This window comes from Triticum urartu, chromosome 2 (genome assembly GCF_003073215.2).
Source record: "Triticum urartu cultivar G1812 chromosome 2, Tu2.1, whole genome shotgun sequence".
In the NCBI taxonomy this organism is placed as follows: Eukaryota; Viridiplantae; Streptophyta; class Magnoliopsida; order Poales; family Poaceae; genus Triticum; species Triticum urartu.
This window is the reverse complement of record NC_053023.1, coordinates 718,790,340-718,806,127: the sequence shown is the minus strand read 5'-3', so window position 1 is coordinate 718,806,127 and position 15,788 is coordinate 718,790,340. Positions and strand designations below refer to the sequence as shown.

General features: G+C 41.5%; 1 long non-coding RNA gene across 1 annotated transcript; it reads left to right on the top strand.

Moving 5' to 3' along the window:
- The first annotated feature begins 13,871 nt into the window (after positions 1-13,871).
- On the top strand, positions 13,872-15,188 carry LOC125534333. Its single transcript, XR_007294457.1, has 4 exons — positions 13,872-14,041; positions 14,135-14,277; positions 14,407-14,449; positions 14,582-15,188. It is a non-coding gene; the product is annotated as an uncharacterized LOC125534333 (long non-coding RNA).
- Positions 15,189-15,788: the final 600 nt, after the last annotated feature.

Here is a 15,788-nt window from a genome sequence, read left to right as displayed (position 1 = left end):
GATAGATTGGTAGGAAAATACCATCGCTCGTCCCCGACCACCACTCATAACAAAGATAATCAATAAATAAATCATGCTCCGACTTCATCACATAATGGTTCACCATACATGCATGCTACGGGAATCACAAACTTTAACACAAGTATTTCTCAAATTCACAACTACTCACTAGCATGACTCTAATATTACCATCCTCATATCTCAAAACAATCATCAAGTATCAAACTTCTCATAGTATTCAATGCACTTTATATGAAAGTTTTTATTATATCCCTCTTGGATGCCCATCATATTAGGACTAAATTCATAACCAAAGCAAACTACCATGCTGTTTAGAGACTCTCAAAATGATATAAGTGAAGCATGAGAGTTCATCTATTTCTATAAAATAAAACCACCACCGTGCTCTAAAAGGATATAAGTGAAGCACTAGAGCAAATGACAAACTACTCCAAAAGATATAAGTGAAGATCAATGAGTAGTCGAATAATTATGCAACTATATGAAGACTGTCTAACATTTAAGAATTTCAGATCTTAGTATTTTATTCAAACAGCAAGCAAAACAAAATGAAAGACGCTCCAAGCAAAACACATATCATGTGGTGAATAAAACTATAGCTCCAAGTAAAGTTATCGATGAACGAAGAAGAAAGAGGGGATGCCTTCCGGGGCATCCCCAAGCTTAGGCTCTTGGTTGTCCTTGAATATTACCTTGGGGTGCCTTGGGCATCCCCAAGCTTAGGCTCTTGCCACTCCTTGTTCCATAATTTGTAGCGACCCGACCTCAAACGGTCAAGTCTCTGTGCTTCAGTGTCATCCCTGGATCGGTAATGCTGACACACACAGTACTCGAGGATTTATAATAGAGTAGCAATCACACACTTATTACATCGAATGTCTCAAAAGAGAACTTATTACAATACATATGGCTTAAGGCCATCTAATACGATAACAACAGAAGGCTTGGAAGATAAAGTGAGTCCATCAACTCCAACGACATAGCTGAGCTGCACGGCAACGACCTAACAAACCTTACTCCTCATCTGAAAAGTCTGCAACATAATACGTTGCAGCCCGAAAACAGGTCAGCACATGGAATATGCTGGCAAAGTAACACAGTAGAGCAAGAACAAAATAATGCTATCACTACATGCATATTTGGCTGGTGGAAAGCTCCATGGTTATGGTTTTTGCGAAAAGCCAATTTTTCCCTACAACAAAGGAATATATTTTATTTAACTATCATGGTAGTTGAAACATCATTGATAAGGTTCCTCCAACTCAATCCCAATTAAAGTAATTAACAACCCAACAATATTATTTTTGAGTGATGAGATACTTATGATACTCCAAGTACTAGATACTCAAGATGTCCGTAACCGGGGACACGGCTAACCATGATTAGTTTATACACTCTGCAGAGGTTTGCGCACTTTTCCCCACAAGACCCGATCTCCTCCGTTGGATTTCTCGCACTACATGGTGTTTGAGAAACGGATGACCGAGACACAGTCTTTCAGAAGCATTAACTCCTTACTCCGGGCAGACCATACCAACCTACATCCCTCTACCTGATGATCCACCTCTTCGGGAGCTTCACGCAACTTACTCAACTATGCTAGAGCCCATAATAGCTTGTGGCTGCACACGGAAGTTTCTAGCATGAAAATATCTCAGTAACCTTTGATCCTAGGTGGCGGACCATAGGATTATCACACGGGTACTCCAGGATATCCTAGGATAACACTGGATTCCCTAGGTGCCCAACAAACAATCCACCCAGATGTGTATTCAAGTTGCCACCTTAAGTTGAACCATTAATTAACAATCTCACATCTGTCATGGATTTCACTCACCCAAACCACATCTACGAGCATAGCATAGCAATAAAAGCAATACGTAGAAGTAACTCCCAAGGGTTTGAATATAACAGGGCAATAGGTTCTATCTCATCAACTACTTCCCAACCCACATGTTAATCACATCCTAACCATGCAATGTTTGAGGATTGGAACTAATGCATAAAAACTGGGTGATAAAGGGGTATGATCAAGGTGTTACTTGCCTTGTTGATGATCCGCAAAACCTAGGGACTCGTAGTAGCACGCTTCGCTGGGTGTTCTATCACAAACAAACAATAGCATACATAAGCAATCTAGCAAATAAACACGGGTAAATCTCAAACAAGAAGATCTAACCAGAAAGTTCAACTTAAGAACTCCGGTTTGCGAAAAGAATCAAATCAAACGGAGCAACGAAACTCAAACTGCGAAAGAAACAATATCCGTTTACTAATCTGGACTATGGTCAAATTTTTTTACAGTAGCAAAAGCTTGTTCAAGTTGGTTAAACGGAAAGAGGGTTTCGATACGAAGATCTAGGCGCTTGAATCGCCTGATTCCGACAAACGAGCGAAAAGATAAACTAAAACAAATATTGGATCAGAAATCACGATTGAAAATAATCACGGAAAATCCGAGAAAAAGAAAACTGATGAACAGTCTAACGAACGAGCGTTCGTTGTCTGCGGCTAATGGGTGAACACGTTCGTTAGAATGAACATACGGACGAACGTCCGCAAAGTAACCGAACCGGGGAAAACCGGCGAACCGATCTATAAAAAAATGAACTAGGGTTTCTAAAAAACCGAATCAGTTTTCTTTTAAAAAACGGTTGTGGCAACGGCGGCATTACCTCCAGCGATGTTCTGGCGAGGCGGGGCTGCAGCTCCGGCGAGGCGGGGTGCGACGGCGGGGTGCGAGGGCGGCGACATCGGCGGCGCTGCAGAGGCGGCGGCGGCGCTGCGGTCGGGGCTGGCGGCGGGGTTGGGTGGTGGAGGGGGGGTCGAGGGCGGCGTATTTAAGAGGAGGGGGTCTGCTTGGAGGAGGGGGCAAGGCGGCGGGGAGGCAGAGTCCCGGCCGGACTCCAGGCCGGGCGGTGGCGGCGCGGGGAGCGGGCCGACTCGGCTGGGCTTCAGCCGAGTCGGGCGCTAAAACTTTTTTTTAATAATTTCGCCGGAACTAAATAAATCCTAGAAAATAAAAAAAATAAAAAAAATAAAAATGCCAAAACAAATTTTCACCGTCTAAATAAAATATTTAGAACAAGATGAACATTTTCTTGACCCTAAAATGCTACTTTGAAAAACGTGCAATTTTTCTAATTCAAATAAAATAGCAATAACTCCGGATAAAATCAAATATTTGATTTTAATCTTTTTCCTCCAATATTTCATTTATTTTGGAGAATTCATATTATCTCCTCTCATAAATTTTTAATATGAAATATTTTCGGAGAGAAAAATAATTAGAACCAAAAATCCTTGTTTCAATATTTGATAAAACTCAAATATGAAAACAGGGAAATCCCCAAATCTCTCCGAGGGTCCTTGAGTTGCTTAGGATTTTGAGCATCGTGGAACGAGATGCAACAAAATATGATATGCAATGAATGATCTATGTATAACATTTCAAATTGAAAATTTGGGATGTTACAAACCTACCCCCCTTAAGATGAATCTCGCCCTCGAGATTCGGGTTGGCTAGAGAATAGGTGTGGGTGGTCTTTGCGAAGACCATCCTCTCGTTCCCAGGTGGCTTCATCCTCGGTATGGTGGCTCCACTGAACTTTGCAAAACTTGATAACCTTGTTGTGGGTGACTCGGCTGGCAAATTCAAGGATCCTGACAGGCTTCTCCTCATAGGTCAAATCACTGTCCAACTGAATCGCCTCCAAGGGTACTGTATCTATTAACGGTATATCAGCCATCTCAGCATGGCACTTCTTCAACTGTGAAACATGAAATACACCATGAACTCCTGACAGTCCTTCAGGTAACTCCAACTTGTAGGCAACTTCTCCCATACGTTCCAAAATTCGATACGGTCCTACAAATCTCGGGGCTAATTTTCCCTTAACTCCAAAATGTTTCACTCCTCGCAGGGGTGACACTCGCAGATATGCTCTGTCTTCAATATCATAGGTTATTTCCTTGCGTTTCGAATCTGCATAACTCTTCTGTCTGGACTGAGCTATCTTCAGTCTATCTCTGATCAACTTAACTTTCTCTTCAGACTCTTTGATCAAATCTGGTCCAAACAACCATTGGTCTCCGACTGCATCCCACATCAACGGTGTTCTGCACCTTCATCCGTACAGGGCTTCGAACGGTGCCATCTTTAAACTGGCTTGGTAGCTATTGTTGTATGAGAACTCCGCGTAGGGCAAATTGTCATCCCAACTAGATCCATAATCTAGCGCACAGGCCCTCAACATATCCTCTAGAATCTGGTTGACTCTCTCAGTCTGTCCATCTGTCTGCGGGTGGAATGTTGTACTGAACTCCAACCTTGTCCCCAAAGTTTGGTGCAGCTGATGCAAAAACTTTGAAGTAAACTGTGTCCCTCTATCTGATATGATGGTCCTCGGAACTCCATGCAGACATACGATCCTGGTCATAATATCTTGGCCAACTTTGCACTTGTATAGGTGGTTTTCACCGGGATAAAGTGAGCTACTTTGATCAAGCGGTCAACTACTACCCATAGAGAATCATATCCTGATTTGGTTCTGGGTAATTCGGTGATAAAATCCATGCCAAGTTTATCCCACTTCCATTCGGGTATCGCCATAGGCTGTAATAATCCTGCTGGCTTTTGATGCTTAGCCTTCACTCTCTGACATACATCACATACGGCTACATACTCGGCAATATCCTTCTTCATATCAGTCCACCAGAAACGTTCCTTCAAATCCAAATACATCTTGGTGTTTCCGGGGTGTATCGAGTATGGTGAGTCATGAGCCTCCTGAAGTATTAACTTCCTGATCTCTGTGTTATTGGGCACATAAACACGGTCCTCGAACCATAAGGTGTCGTGCTCATCCTCACGAAAACCTTTGGCCTTTCCTTCGCTCATTCTCTCTTTTATCTCGGCAACCTCTTTGTCATCCTTCTGAGCTTCTCGAATCTTTCCTAACAATGTAGACTGAACCTCCATTGTTGCAACAAAACCTCTAGGAACAATCTCCAATCAAAGTTCCCTAAGATCCTCTGCTAACTCCTTCGGCAATCCCGTGCTCACTAGGGTATTAGCATAACTCTTACGGCTCAAGGCATCTGCTACGACATTGGCCTTGCCTGGATGATAGTGAAGCTTCATGTCATAATCCTATATAAGCTCCAACCATCTCCTCTGCCTAAGGTTCAGCTCCTTCTATGTGAAAATGTACTTCAAACTCTTATGATCCGTGTACACATCACAACGATTTCCAATAAGGTAATGTCTCCAGGTCTTCAACGCATGCACTACGGTAGCCAACTCCAAATCATGAGTGGCATAATTTAACTCGTGCGGTTTCAATTTTCACGAGGCATACGAAACAGCTCTTTCGTCCTGCATAAGCACACTTCCAAGTCCTAGGCGAGAGGCGTCGCAATACACTTGAAACTCCTTGCATATATCCGGCAGAATCGACACTAGGGCTGTAGTCAAACATTTCTTTAACCCCTGAAAAATCGCTTCACATTCTTCTGTCCATTTAAATTTGGTATCCTTCTTCAATAACTCCGTCATTGGCTTCGCAATTTTGGAAAAATTCTCAATGAATCTTCGATAGTATCCTGCGAGTCCAAGAAAACTGCAGATCATGCTAACTGAAGTGGGTGCCAACCATTCAGTGACTGACTGAACCTTGGTAGGATCTACTGCTACACCTTCTCTTGATATAACATGTCCAAGGAATCCAACTTCCTTCAGCCAAAACTCGCATTTGTTGAACTCGGCATACAACTGATGTTCCCTGAGTTTCTTGAGAACTAAACGCAAATGCTCTTCGTGCTCCTCCTCGTTCTTCTTATATACCATTATATCATCAATGAACACCACAACGAACTTATCCAAATATTCCATGAACACTTTGTTCATCATGCTCATGAAGTAGGCAGGGGCGTTAGTCAGTCGAAATGACATGATCGTATATTCATACAACCCGTACCGTGTGGTGAATGCTGTCTTTGGTATGTCCTTCTCTCGTATCTTCAGTTGGTGATATCCAGATCGCAGATCGATCTTTGAAAACACCTTAGCTCCTTGCAGCTGGTCAAACAAATCATTGATCATCGGCAGTGGGTATTTGTTCTTGATCGTCACCTCATTTAATGCTCGATAATCAACAACCATTCTTAGAGACTTATCCTTCTTCTCGAGCAAAAGAACTTGGGCTCCCCATGGCGATGAGCTCCGTCGAATGTAACCTTTCTCCAATAACTCCTTGATCCGTTTATTAATCTCCTCCAGATCGTTTGCGGGCATCCGGTATGGTCTCTTCGATATAGGCCCGGTCCATGGCAATAACTCTATCAAAAACTCGATATCTCGGTCCGGTGGCATGCCTGGTAACTCTTCTGGAAAAACATCCGGGTAATCCTTCACTACAGACACTTCCTCCTGAACAACTCCCGTGAGGGTATTTAATTGGCTACTCCTTGGCACATGCCTAGATATATACTTGATCCTTTTTCCCTCCGGGGTGGTGAGACAAATTGGCTTACTAGCACAGTCAATGCTTCCTCCATACTTTGACATCCAGTCCATGCCTAATATCACATCCAATCCGTGTGACTCCAAGATTATTAGGTTGGATGGAAAAACATGGCTACCAATGGTTAAGGGTATCTGGTCGCACCATCGACTAGCCATATACTCTGCTCCAGGTGAACTTACTAATAGATGGGTGATGTCTACTACACAACCTTCTTCTTGTAGACGTTGTTGGGCCTCCAAGTACAGAGGTTTGTGGGACAGTAGCAAATTTCCCTCAAGTGGATGACCTAAGGTTTATCAATCCATATGAGGCGTAGGATGAAGATGGTCTCTCTCAAGCAACCCTGCAACCAAATAACAAAGAGTCTCTTGTGTCCCCAACACACCCAATACAATGGTAAATTGTATAGGTGCACTAGTTCGGCGAAGAGATGGTGATACAAGTGGTATATGGATAGTAGATAAAAGTATTTGTAATCTGAAATTATAAAAACAGCAAGGTAACTATTAATTATCTTCAAAAATAATTAACTAAATATCACTCTCCAAATAAAAATGGCAGCAATTCTCGTGAGCGCTAAAGTTTCTGTTTTTTACAGCATGATCAACAAGACTTTCCCCAAGCCTTTCCAAAGGTTCTAATTGGCACAAACACTAATTAAAAGCATAAAACCAGATATAAACATAGGCTAGATGAATTATTTATTACTAAACAGGAACAAAAAACAAGGAACAAAAATAAAGTTGGGTTGCCTCCCAACAAGCGCTATCGTTTAACGCCCCTAGCTAGGCATGATGATTTCAATGATGCTCACATAAAGGATAAGAATTGAAACATAAAGAAGGCATCATGAAGAATATGACTAGAACATTTAATTCTAACATACTTCCTATGCATAGGGATGTTTTGAGCAAACAACTTGTGGGAACAAGGATCAACTTGCATAGGAAGGTAAAACAAGCATAACTTCAAAATTTTAAGCGCATAGAGAGGAAACTTGATATTATTGCAATTCCTACAAGCATATATTCCTCCCTCATAATAATTTTCAGTAGCATCATGAATGAATTCAACAATATAACCAGCACCTAAATCATTCTTTCCATGATCTACAAGCATAGAAAATTTACTACTCTCCACACAAGCAAAATTCTTTTCATGAATAATAGTGGGAGCAAACTCAACAAAGTAACTATCATGGGATTGAAAATTGAAATCAAGATGACAAGTTTCATTGTCATTATTATTCTTTAAAGCATACGTGTCATCACAATAATCATCATAGATAGGAGGCATGCTTTCGTCATAGTAAATTTGCTCATCAAAACTTGGGGGACAAAAAAATCATCTTCATCAAACATAGCTTCCTCAAGCTTGTGGCTTTGCATATCATTAGCATCATGGATATTCAAGGAATTCATAGTAACAACATTGCAATCATGCTCATCATTCAAAGATTTAGTGCCAAACATTTTATAGATTTCTTCTTCTAGCACTTGAGCACAATTATCCTTTCCATCATACTCATGAAAGATATTAAAAAGGTGAAGCGTATGAGACAAACTCAATTCCATTTTTTTATAGTTTTCTTTTATAGACTAAACTAGTGATAAAACAAGAAACTAAAAGACTCGATTGCAAGATCTAAAGATATACCTTCAAGCACTAACCTCCCCCGCAACGGCGCCAGAAAAGAGCTTGATGTCTACTACACAACCTTCTTCTTGTAGACGTTGTTGGGACTCCAAGTGCAGAGGTTTGTAGGACAGTAGAAAATTTCCCTCAAGTGGATGACCTAAGGTTTATCAATCCGTAGGAGGCATAGGATGAAGATGGTCTCTCTCAAGCAACACTGCAACCAAATAACAAAGAGTCTCTTGTGTCCCCAACACACCCAATACAATGGTAAATTGTATAGGTGCACTAGTTCGGCGAAGAGATGGTGATACAAGTGGTATATGGATAGTAGATAAAAGTATTTGTAATCGGAAATTATAAAAACAGTAAGGTAACTAATGATAAAAGTGAGCGTAAACGGTATTGCAATGCTAGGAAACAAGGCCTAGGTTTTATACTTTCACTAGTGTAAGTTCCCTCAACAATGATAACATAACTGGATCACATAACTATCCCTCAACATGCAACAAAGAGTCACTCCAAAGTCAGTAATAGCGGAGAACGAACGAAGAGATTATGGTAGGGTACGAAACCACCTCAAAGTTATTCTTTCCAATCAATCCGTTGGGCTATTCCTATAAGTGTCACAAACAGCCCTAGAGTTCGTACTAGAATAACACCTTAATACACAAATCAACCAAAACCCTAATGTCACCTAGATACTCCAATGTCACCTCAAGTATGTGTGGGTATGATTATACTATATGCATCACACAATCTCAGATTCATCTATTCAACCAACACATAGAACCTCAAATAGTGCCCCAAAGTTTCTACCGGAGAATCACGACAAAAACGTGTGCCAACCCCTATGCATAGGTTCATGGGCGGAACCCGCAAGTTGGTCACCAAAACATACATCAATTGAATCACGTGACATCCCATTGTCACCACAGATACGCACGGCAAGACATACATCAAGTGTTCTCAAATCTTTAAAGACTTAATCCGATAAGATAACTTCAAAGGGAAAACTCAATCCATTACAAGAGAGTAGAGGGGGAGAAGAAACATAAGATCCAACTATAATAGCAAAGCTCGCGATAGATCAAGATCGTATCATCTCAAGAACACGAGAGAGAGAGAGAGAGAGAGATCAAACGCATAGCTACTGGTACATACCCTCAGCCCCGAGGGAGAACTACTCCCTCCTCGTCATGGAGAGCACTAGTATGATGAAGATGGCCGTCGGAGAAGGATTCCCCCTCTGGCAGGGTGTCAGAACGGGTATAGATTGGTTTTCGGTGGCTACGGAGGCTTCTGGCAGCGGAACTCCCGATCTATTGTGCTCACGGATGTTTTTAGGGTATATGGAGATATATAGGCGGAAGAAGTACACCAGGGGGCCACGAGGGGCTCACGAGGGCGGAGGGTGTGCCCAGGGGGTGGGCACGCCCCCTGCCTCGTGACCTCCTCGCAGATCCCCCGACATGCACTCCAAGTCTTCTGGGCTTCTTTCCTTCCAAAAATGAGTTCCGTGAAGTTTCAGGTGAATTGGACTCCGTTTGATTTTCCTTTTCTTCGAAACCCTAAAACAGGGTAGAAACGGAAACTGGCACTCGGCTCTGGGTTAATAGGTTAGTCCCAAAAATGATATAAAAGTGTATAATAAAGCCCATAAACATTCAAAACAGTAGATAATATAGCATGGAGCAATAAAAAATTATAGATACGTTGGAGACGTATCAATGGGTCCTAAGAGTTTGGGTTGGTAGTTTAAACTTATCCACGAATTCCCTTGATATGTATGAATGCGATGCACCAGTATCAAAAAGAACAAGGGCGGTAAAAGACTTAACCAAAAACTTACCAATAACCGCGTCTGGCTGCTCTTCAACCTCCTCCATGTTGACGTGGTTCACTTGTCCTTTGTTGAATGGATTGGGCTTCTTTCCAGCGCTCCCATTGCCGTTTCCATTCTTTGCTTCAGGGTACTCCGTGGCATAGTGTCCAGTCTTCCCGCACTTGAAACAAGTAACGTGGCTTAGGTCTCCCTTCGCGGGTGTGGCTGGATTGGGGCGGTTCTGATTGTTGCTTGCTCCATTCCCATTCCCATTCCTTGGGCCAGTATGATTATGGTTACTTCCTCCATTATGGGTGTGGCCTCCATGGTTATTAACAAGTCCTCCCGAATTCGGGGTTAGGCGAGGCTTCTGCTGAGCTCCTGAATTATACCTTCCTTGTCCATACTTCCTCTTACGGCTCTCAATCTGCTGCTGCTTCCTTTCAATCATAAGAGCCTTATCTACCAACTCCTGGTAGTTGTTAAATGTTGCCACCATCAACTGCATGCTAATCTCATCATTCAGCCCTTCCATAAATTTCTCCTGCTTTCACTAGCAGAAAAGGGGGCAAAGGTCCAGGCGGGGTCAGCCCATTAGTCCCGGTTCAGTCCAGAACCAGGACCAATGGGGGCATTGGACCCGGTTCGTGAGCCCAGGGGGCCGGCCGGGCCACGTGGGCCATTGGTCTCGGTTTGTCTGGACCTTTTGGTCCCAGTTGGTGGGACGAACCGGGACCAATGGGCCTCTCTCCTGGCCCACCACCATTGGTCCTAGTTGGTGGCTTGAACTGGGGCCAAAGGCTCCCCTTTAGTCCCGGTTCATGCCACCAACCGGGACCAATGAGGTTCCTATATATACCCCCTCGCGTAAGAGCAGAGCACACTGCTCTGTTTTTTCTAGCCGAGGGTTAGAGGGATTGGTGGTGCTCTAGCTCACCTCCTATGCACACAAGGTGTTCGATGGAATGTCCGAGCCACACTACTTAAGCTTTCTCCTCTCCAAGCTCGACCTCCAAGCTCCATTTTCCTTAACATTTTTCTAGGTTTAGCGGTCCGTCACGCCCCGTCCCCGTCTTCACCATCGTCGATCACCCGCGCCGAGCTCATCGCCGGCACCACCGTGGTGAGCCTCTTGTTCTTATCTTCTTTCTGAAAGGAAAAAATATTCTTATTTGTATGTTTACATAGATACTTGTATTATTTTCTTACTTTTATTATTTCATCTTATATAGTGCGATGGTTTTGGTATCCGCCCCCGTCGGTCCTCGTCCTGTCTATGATTTGGATGTGGTATATATATTATCTTTATAACTATTGGTTCATTTATTGTTTATGAAAATTATGCCGACCAACGTGACATAGATTTTATTTATCTAGGATGTATGTGAACCGGAAATTCCAACCGGCCCTATTGTCGAGAGGCTAAATTTAGTTGAAGAAGAAAACAATTTCTTGAAGGAAAAATAAAAAAATTGAGGAGGAGAAGATGATATTGGAGTTGCATGTTGTGGATGTCGTCGATGATCACAAGATCAAGATGGATGCAATGCGCTTGAAGATTAGAAAGATTAGAAAATATGCCATTCATACCGAGGCTTGGTATCATTATGCCGTTGGATCAATTGTTACCTTGGTTGCGATTATGATCGCATTTGTTTTCGCATTGAAATGTTTTACATAGTTTCAATGTATGGTTTAATTAATTAGATGCTCTGGAGAGCTATATGTTGTTAGATGAGAACTATGTATGTACTTTGGTTTTAATGTGATGATGAACTTCTATTAATTTGGACACTTAATCTATCTATCTATATCTATCTATCTATCTATCTATCTATATCTATCTATCTATCTATCTATCTATCTATACCTATACTAATTCTTAACTTCCTAGAAATTCCCACATTAATTAGATTTTATGAGCCGTTAATCTGGTGGGACCGAGTTATTACGGTTCAGATCCAATCTCTCATGGATCTCTCAAAAAAGAAAAAGAAAAACTCATTGATATGTCCCTCATGGCCCAAATTACGTTCAGATCCAATCTCTCATGTACTATCTCCCAAAAAAAGAAAAACTCATGTATCTCTCAAAAAAGGAAAAAAATCGCATTGATATGTCCCTCACGGCCAAAAAGAAAAAAAATCTCATTGATATGTCCTCACGGCCAAAACTATGGTTCAGATCCAATCTCACATGTTTCTCTGAAAAAAGAAAAAAGAATCTCCCGGATATCTCCCAATAAAAAAGTCATGGATACCCTCACGACCAGAATTTCCCAATCTCTCCAAAATTGTCACGTACGCGTGTCTCTCCCACGACCCAACTCTAACCATCTCTGACCAATAACTATCTAAAAGGGATAAAACTCTCGCGTATATCTCTCCGGAGAGCCAAATCTCTCAAATTGTTATGGTAGAGGTTTAAATCTAACCTAGCAGCCTCCGTTTCCTTCCATGGTTTCTACTGTCCAAGACCTCCGATCGATGGCAGTTGATCGTTCTTCCCTCCTCCGGCTAGAGCACGACCAAGGAACGACGCCTTCCAGTTTGAAGCCTACATCGCTGGCTCTCCATTTGATCCACCCATCACAAGGTACGGTACTCCATCGACTATCCCTCAACTGTTCTTTCAACAGCACTAGCGGCCCCAGTTTGATTGGATGAAACCGTATAATTCTGAGTTGTTTCCATGGCACTACATGTACAGGTATTGCTTATTTGTGTGATTTGGAGCCAAGGAGACAACAATCCATGATAGCTCATGGCTTCATATGCAATTTCGTTCAAATCTTTAGTCCCTGGCGAGTTTGACCAAGATCTGATGGATTAGTTACTCTCTCTCTTATCACACGTGCTGATTTCTCTATGCTGAGTTTGACCAAGATCTGATGGATTAGTTACTCTCTCTCTTATCACACGTGCTGATTTATCTATGCTGATTTGTCACATGCATATTTACTTGAACCATTCTTACTATTACAGTGGCACAACTAATCACGTATAGTTATCTACCGATGCATATTGGCTCATCCGAAAGAAAATTGTTCATCCACCAGACTGGGTTTATTGCGAGTCCAATACTGGCGGTGCCGAGTCCAATACCGACTGCTCTGTTGCTTCTCATCGCTGGCATGTGTATGGCGCCATGCCAGTATGCAACAACAATCCTGGTGCCCGTATGAATAACTCTTGATGTAGGTATATGTTGAATCTCCAGTCTGCACACGATCTTTCTTGATTAGGCATAGCATGCGTGCATTGGAGAAATATTAATATAATGTAATAAAAGAAACATGTGTGTATATACTGTTTGCATCCGAGTTGAGGTGTTTTGGTCATGTTTTATTTTGCACGGTGGTCATCGACCGGTTATAGGTTGCTCCAGGCCTCGAAGGCCCGGCGGTACTGCTCCTCCACATGGAGAGCTGATGGTGCTGCTGCTCCTCGGCACCTTTGAGCGGTCTGTTAATAGGAGGCGTGAGGCGAGCTGCAAGACTTCACGGCACCTTTGAGTGGTCTGCTAATAGAAGGCATGAGGCGAGCTGCAAGATTTCAGGCACATAAACAGCGCAATGGCAAGAGCTATATAATATCACATTGGTACGTATATATTCTCCTTTCCATATGACCATCAATTTCTTCTGATCGCTCAATTTCTAGATATTTATACGTTTGATTCATGCATTCTTTTTTCAGATATTCTGGACCCCGCAGGAGAATATATATTTAAGTGGTGTACATGTACTATGTATAACTAGAAGAAGATTACTATATTTGTGACTACACTAGAAATTTATAGTTGTTGCAGCACGTGGTTAGTTTACAATATCACGGTGGTGGTCATCGACCAGTTATAGGGTGCTCCAGTGCTCGAAGGCCTGGCGGTACTGCTCCTCGACAGGGAGAGCTGGTGGTGTTGCTGCTCCTCGGCACCTTGGAGCGGTCTGCTAATATGAGGCGTGAGGCGAGCTGCAAGACTTCAGGCACACAAACAGCACAACAGCAAGAGCTATACAATATCACATTGATACGTATGTATTCTCCTTTTTGTAGCACCATAAATTTCTTTTGATCGCTCAATCTCTAGATATTTATACACTTGATTCATATTTTTCTTTTTTCAGATATTCTGCACCCCGCAGGAGACATTATATATTTAAGTGGTGTACATCTACTATATATACCTACAAGATTACCTATGTTTGCGACTCTACAAGTACTGGAAAAAAAAATTTGAACTAGAAATTTATAGATCCTGCATCACGTGGTTAGTTTTTTGTTTTCTACTTGCCAACAATACTTGATGAATTAGGATATTGGCTATTTACAAGGAACGATCAGCCAGATCAGTTAGCTTTATCATATTATATACTTGGAACTGATTTCTTTTTTTTAGATTCTATTCCTAAATGGTTCATGGCTACACGTCCCGTTTTCAGGTTTGTTTGTCAGATTTGTTCTTCTCCTCATAGTCTATCCCCTGAATATTATAATCTATTTTCTATCAGGTTTCTAAATTGTATGATTGTCTTCCCGCAAAAAAATTTTTTGTATGATTGTTTTGCTTCCAGGATTATTCTGTCCATGCCTTGGCTTTCACCTAGATGGACAAGAGTCTGTTCTTTAGTGAGACGCCCAGCTGCAAGTTGTTGTTTGACCAGTTGTGAGGTGTCTCAGAGGCACCAAATGGATGTTCATAATGTTGATCTATCTACATATCATGTGGTACACGGCCCAGAAAGAAGCAGTACGATGGTTGGTCCAAAACTAAGCTCATTCTTAGCATGGGATCACTGCCGAGATTTCTTTCTCTTGACAAGCAGCATCATTGCTTACACCAGGTTAGAGAAGCTTCCTTTTGAAAATTTCGTCTTTTAGCTTTGGAAGTTTTAAATATTGAGACCAGTAGATTGTGCAATTTCCATTTCTTTAGTAGTAGGTGACATACAAGAACACAAATGATGTACTGTTTTGTTTTGTTTTTCTTACTAAAACCATGAAGTGTTGTCCTTTTCATTAAAATAATGATAACACTTTGAGTTGTTAGTACAATTAACCATGGGATCAAGACTTCAAAAGTAAATGCTAGAGCATTTAAACTTAGCATGCCATGAAGTTATTAAACAGGAAATCATACTTACTGATTGTGATATAAAATAGTGACTGCTACGCCCACTACAAGATATAATAGTTCAACACAATGATTGCCGAGGAGCCACCATGGAAGGTGACTCTGTAAAAAAGAACACAAATTTAACATGTTCAGATTAATGACCCTACAATGTCAGCACACAAGATAGATAGATGAACATTAAGATTTCATTCAGCCCAAATTTTTGTTCAGTCGAACTCGCCAAAGATGCTTGATGTATGTCAACCACTAGACAAATTCTAGATAGAAGAGTGAAGAGCCTTAGATTTAATTAGTAGTTTGATCATTTAGTATTTCCTTTGGATGGCATGACGTGCTTCTGATCAATTAATTATTTGGTCTTCTAACCCGCATCTAGGGAAGAGGTGAAAATATCAACCAATTTATCATCGAGTTTGATTTATCTCTTTTCTTGACTTATCCCTTTATTGCTTAGATATTGCACGAAGTGAGTAGAACACAGTTCTAGCACATTAGTTTCAGCATAAAAGCATGTACAACACAATGGATTTATACTACATTTTGTTATCTTAGTCTTTTTTCCAAGCAATTCGATATGTTTCATTAATTTCATCACTAATTACACATGAATGAAAGAGGAGACAATGTCACATGAAAATTACTAT